We start from the raw sequence: 6,351 nt of genomic DNA, 5'->3' as shown, positions 1-6,351 counted from the left end.
AAGGATGCCTTCTTGAAGCTCTTTCCTTCTGCATGTGTTGCAAATTCTCATTTTAAGTTAAAACTCGCACAATTTTTCCTTTTTTGTGATATTATTTATTTAGATTTACTTTCAAAATCTTTAAATTATTTCTAAATTTTCTTGACATGAACGTTACAAATGTGCTTTTGTATTTATAGGTCGAATTGGGCGAATTCAAAATATATTTTACAGAAATCTTGGTTGTCAGATGGTCTTCCTGGTCGACCTTATATAGGTCTTGAATAAGTTTTAAAAAAAAAATAAATTTAAAGCTTTCGTCCATTTCCGATAAGCTTTGATATGTCAGAGTTTCCATAACCATTATTTTGTTAATTTTTTATTTAATTTCATTATGAGTTGTGCTGATTGGGGTAAGCCCAATAAATTCAAATTTTGTCATAAATTTGTAAAATAAAATTGAAAATGTAGAGGACATTTGAAGAATATGGTCCTGCAAGATCCCAATACGTAAGTATTCGTCCTTTTGTTTATTTGTATTAGTGGGATAATTATATTTCGCGATATCGTCGAATTGAATATTGAATTGTTCTTTTTTTAAGAAATAAAAAAGACAAACAAATAAAAGGAATAGCCTTGTACGGCTAACACACGGAAAACTATGAGACTTCCAAACCCTGAACTGAGCTCAATGCGTGCTTTATGCCTGTACCTCAAAAAAGAAGGTAATCATATACATTACAATTTAAACCTAAATTGTTTGACCCTCTTTAATTCCACATTTTTTCTAAAAAAATAATTTCGGAGGGGGATGTTGTCGACAGTTCGTTTAATTTTATTGATGCTGATATTGCGTAACTCAACTTTTCAGGAAGTTAAACAAATAACTTTCATACCTCCAGGCTTTAGACCCACGAATTTTGGTCAATCATCGAAGAAAACGATCAAATTTAAATAGAGACGGAGACGCCTTATCTAGTTCCGCTACTCATATGGTGGAAAACTCCTGAACAATCAAGTTGAGTATCGCGGTTTCTTCTTTTGAGGTTTGACTTTTGGATGTCGATGTGTGCCGGGACGTTCGCTGAGAAAAGGTTTTTTTCTTAATTTCACTACCCACTATTATTCCGAGTTGTGTACGGGTTTTTGATTGTATCTTGATTTTTATGCCCTACACCACATTGTGAATTTGTTTGCAACGTGGAGAAAGAAACGAGATAGATTCATAGTTACTTTTGAGGATCCTCGTAGAATCACTTTCTGAATCGATTTATGGTCCATCCTATCCCTCAATCTGTCTGTCCATGTATTTTTGTGAACAAAGCTCAGGTCACATTAACTGCCGATTGAGATAAAATTTTGCATCAATCATTTGTTTGACTCAAGCATAAAAATGGAGATAATCGGCCAATATTTGGATAAAGTTTCTATGTATATCTTCGTCTGATTCGCCTTTTATTGCGCACCAAATACGTAATATTAGCCCAAATAGGATGGAATGTAGCACATAAGACCAAACCTAGAAACAAGTATGTCAAATATCCCATGTATTGTTCATCCGATATGTTATTATTGTTCCTCAGAGCCGTAATATGAACTCCATAAGTACGGTACTCGGGAAAAGCTATAAAATACAGCTCAAAAATACCTGGCCCAATTTTTTTCGAGATCGGTTCAGATATAGCTCCCTTATATATGTTTATCCGGTTTATCTGGTTGAAATATCATTTCCCAGAATGGAGGTGGATCCATTCTTCTCGTAAATTGGTCTAGATGGTTGATTTTCTGGTACAGTATTGCAGTGTACAGCTTTCGAGACGTAGAATGTCTAAGTTCTTAGAATACAGACAGATAGTCCATGGAAAATTCCGCCCTAATTCAATCCACAACATGCTGACATTTATACTACGCTTTGTTGGAGATGCCACAATATATTTGTTAACCAGGCGCACTACGCCAACCTAAAGGTTTTTATTTAGTTTGCCGGAAATTCAGTTGGCTACTATCCCGGTTTCTTTGCAAAATTAGAAAAAGTAGTTTCCACGACCGTAATCGTCTTTAAAGCCCCCTGCCTCTCTTTGTTATTTCTTGGCTATTGTAACAAAGATTTTTTGTTTTTTTGTGTTCAGTCTATGGCATTCATCAGATTCTCCAGAATTGGAACTTTAAAATCTATCCTCTCAGGAATAAAAAATGCCAAGAATTCAAAATAATAAAAAATCTCTAAGAATTGCGAATTTTACTAACGAATATTGTATTCTTGAAAGCTCTCAAATCTAATCCGAAGTGTTTATTTTGTCGTGAATTATGTTAATAATTTAAAATGTCCATTTGACCCACATCAAATAATTTCAAATAGTCTTAAAGTATGTGTGTTTGTGGACACAATTTTTCATCAACAATTCTTGGATTTTATCATTCCATGACCTGTTCCATGTAACACCAACAATATGACCACTTGTAACCCTGTCATTTTCATGAAATTTATGAGGCTTTTGTCGTTTTTAGATGGTGTCAAAGACTTTCACCAGAACTCTGTAGCGTTTAACTCACAAAGAATACAAAGGAAAGCTGGCAAAATTTTTTTTGTTCCATTACTATCCACTTCCTTGTTTCAGTTTCAGTTTCTGTTTTTTTTCTACAACCATAAATGTGGTATTTTATGAGGATTTATCGTCATTTATGGTTTCCCAAAATGTCCCCGACATTAAAAGTAAACATTAGAACGAAACATATTTGAGGTTTGTGTTTACAGTAATGCCATTGTGCCGCAAAAATGTTTGCTTAAGAATACACACAGACTGCCCAGACCAACACTTAGGCACGTTTTCGAGCGAAAAGGCATCCTAAATTCTTAAAATAGAAAAAAAAAAAAACTGCTGACTAAGCTGAAGGAGCAACGTCACGGTGAATGTCGTGATATTGCTTATTTTCTTGAGCTCGTATTTAATAAATCTTTACAGATTTATTTACAAACATCGAGTCCGCAGAAAAAAACACGTTAAAATAAAACCAACGACATACCTAACGATAAATAATATTGTACCGGACATGTTGTAAAAAACAGTGCTATATAAGTAATTACAATTGTTTACAAAAAAGCGGTTTGATTTTCAATGTTATCTTACTACGGCAACATGAAAAGATGGATTCAAGTTTAGCCAGGAAGAGCGAAATTCTTAAACTAAACAATAAACATTGTTTTATTTTTTTTTGCCCCAATAAGTGTGAAATGCCATTATGTGAGGGTAACTTCAAAATATGGTTCGATATTGTTGATATGTACGAGCTTGAATGTCATTCATTTTCAAAATATTTCACTCATGACAATTCCATTTGTAGAATAAGACTATACATTACATTCAATGCTTATTAGAAACAAGTAAAACGAGTAAGAAAGCAGCTAAGTTCGGCCGGGTCGAACTTTTAATACCCTCCACAATTTAGAAGGAACTTAAAAAAAATAAAAAAAAAAAAATCCGAAAATTACCACTTAAATAAAAACTATTATATGGGGACAATACGGAGACGTGGAACTGCATACGAAATTTACAATTACGGTGAATAATGTCGCAAAAATCATGGAAATACCGACTATCGGGAGGTACTGTTATATGGAGGCTATACAAATACGTGGACCGACATAGCCCTTTTACGAACTTAGCCTTCCTACTGGTAAACTATATGTGTGCAAAATTTTAGTCTTGTATCTCAATTTCTTCGAAAGATAGCGTGATGTCAACAGACGGAAAGATCATCTAAGAATTTTACGCTGATCCAGAATATATATACTTTGTAAGGTCTATTGTGAATATTTCGAGGATATACAAACGGAATGGCAAAGTTTATATACCCTTTATAGAATGGTGGAGGGTATAAAAACACCATTAGCTAAAGAAAACATTTTTATACAAAAGTATACGGATTCGAACGTATTTCACGTTAAACTACAATCTCCATAAATATCGGTAGAAATTGCAGTTAGAGTTTTTAAAAAACAATATATAGGTTGAAGCTGTTACATGGGACCATAAATAACGGGAGTCTATGTGGACAATTTTATACTACAAAAATTATAATCTGTTGCGACTCTTAAATTCCAAATTGGAAATAATTTCGTGGGTAAATGTGACTAGGATTATCAAAATATCGAATATCAGTCTATATATTAAATAGCAAACCGTTGTATAGAAACCGTTGACTAATAAGGACAATGTTTTGGCACCGGTTGTAGAACCCATTATAAACTACAAGTACCAAATTTCACTTAAATCTATTAGTAAATGTGGCTTAACTCGTCAAAATACATAATATCCGAAGGTACTAGATTTTTAATTTATTTATATTTTAGACAAATCCGTGGAAAATGTGGATAAAACTCTCAAAATACCGAATATCGGGAGGTATCGGGGGCTATGCGAAAACGTGAACCTACAATGTAAATGTGCAATGTCCCTCTATCGGAGCTAGAACCTATTACAAACTACATATACCAATTTTTAGACAAATCCGTGGAAAATGTGGGTAAAACCGTCAAAATACCGAATATCGGGAGGTACCGTTATACGGGGGCTATACAAAAACGTGAATGTACAATGTCCCTCTATCATAGCTGAAACCATTACATACTACAAATATCAATATTTAAACAAATCCCTGGAAAAATGTAGGTAAAACCGTCAAAATACCAAATATCGGGAAGTACCGTTACATGGGGGCTATTCGAACTCGTGGACCTATATAACAAATGTTTTGTCACCGAAGCTGGAACCTGTTATTAACAACAAATATCGTTTTTATACCCTCCGCCATACTAGGGAGGGTATATTAACTTTGACATTCCGTTTGCAACTCCTCGAAATACTCATGTCAGACCCAACAAAGTACATATTCTTAATCAGCGTAAAATTCTAAGTCGATTTAGCGATGTCCGTCTGTCTGTCTGCCTGTCTATCTGTTGTAATCACGCCATCATTCGATTGAGATAGAAGGCTAAAATTTTGCACACATGTTTATTTTGTCAGTAGGCAGATTAAGTTCGTAAATGGGTCATGTAGGTCCACGTTTTCATATAGCCCCCATATAAAGGTACCTCCCGATATTCGGTATTTTGATGATTTTAGCGACATTATTCACCGGAATTGTTTCATATTTGGCATTGGAAGTTCGAAATGGATGCTACAGCCCATGACAGAAAATTGTCTGTGCAGGTCCACGTCTTCGTATAGCCGTATATAGATAGAAAATTCGTATACGCCCATATATCAGTACTTCCCTGTATTCGGTTATTTGACGAGTTTAGGTACAATACCCGCCGATATTGTTTGATATGTCGTATTTAAACTTCGTAATGGATGCTACAGCCTCTGACAGAAAATTGTCTGGTTGGTCCAGGTCTTCACACAGCTCCGATATAACGGTACCTCCCTATATACGATATTTTGATGATTTTAGCTACATTATTCACCGTATATTTCAAGTTATCGAATTTGAATATGGTAATGGCTTATGACAAACAATGCCTTTGTAGGTTCACGTCATACAGACCCCAATAAAACGGCTATATTCGCTATTTTTAAAATTTAAACAGAATTTTTAAATGATTTTACTTTTTGAAAATATCCAAATTCATTCCAAACTGTTTTAAATTAACCCGTGGAAAAATGTCGCAAAAATCATCAAAACACTGAACATCGGGAGGTATCTTTATATGGGAGCTATACGAGAACCTGGACCTATATATACAATGTCCCGCCATGGAGCTAGGCCCCATAACAAACTACAAATACCAAGTTTAAGATAAATTGTTGAAAAAATGTGGCTAAAACCATTAAAATACCGAATATCCGGAGCTACCATTATAGGGGGGCTATTCAAAAACGCGGGCCGATATTTCTCATTTTCAATACCAACCATCCTAGACACTATACAAACTATTGTGCCAAATTACAGTTAAGCGATGCATACTGAAAATCTGTAACAGGTACGCGAGCTGTGATAGTACCCAGGGAGAGAGAGAGGTGTGAATAATTTTTTTGGAAAAACTTCCAGGGTGAAGAGTAGAAGAAATGTAATGATCAATATTAGCTTTCCTAATGGTCTGTGAGTATGTATATAAATCAGATCGAGTTTAAGCTTCCCAAATCTCCTCATTCTCCACCTCCGGGTTTTGCCCGAGTCTTGTAAGCACAAATAATCTTTACTGTATTATTTGAGCATAAGTTGCTATCGGCGTACTTCTTAGCTGTTTATATTTTTTGAAATAAATGATAGCTAAAAGCATGGTACAATGATATCAAGGTAGGGCTATGATACCATATGATTTCACTTTTTTTTATTTTCTTGTCTTAATATGTCATTTTTATTTGTTTA

The 6,351-nt window shown here is 34.5% G+C and overlaps 1 long non-coding RNA gene across 2 annotated transcripts in view; it reads left to right on the top strand.

Annotated features, from left to right (window-relative positions):
• Positions 1 to 403: 403 nt before the first annotated feature.
• The window catches only part of LOC109613609 (uncharacterized), a 49,297-nt gene continuing 43,349 nt past the window's right edge, over positions 404 to 6,351 (top strand). For both annotated transcript variants that reach the window (XR_002195101.2, XR_002195100.2), the window contains exons 1-2: positions 404 to 489; positions 582 to 704. This is a non-coding gene — a long non-coding RNA (uncharacterized LOC109613609). The remainder of the gene's footprint in view (positions 490 to 581; positions 705 to 6,351) is intronic.

This window comes from Musca domestica, unplaced genomic scaffold, assembly GCF_030504385.1.
Source record: "Musca domestica strain aabys unplaced genomic scaffold, Musca_domestica.polishedcontigs.V.1.1 9, whole genome shotgun sequence".
NCBI classification, from domain to species: Eukaryota; Metazoa; Arthropoda; class Insecta; order Diptera; family Muscidae; genus Musca; species Musca domestica.
The sequence above is the reverse complement of the archived record's forward strand: the minus strand, read 5'-3'. Positions and strand labels throughout refer to the sequence as shown.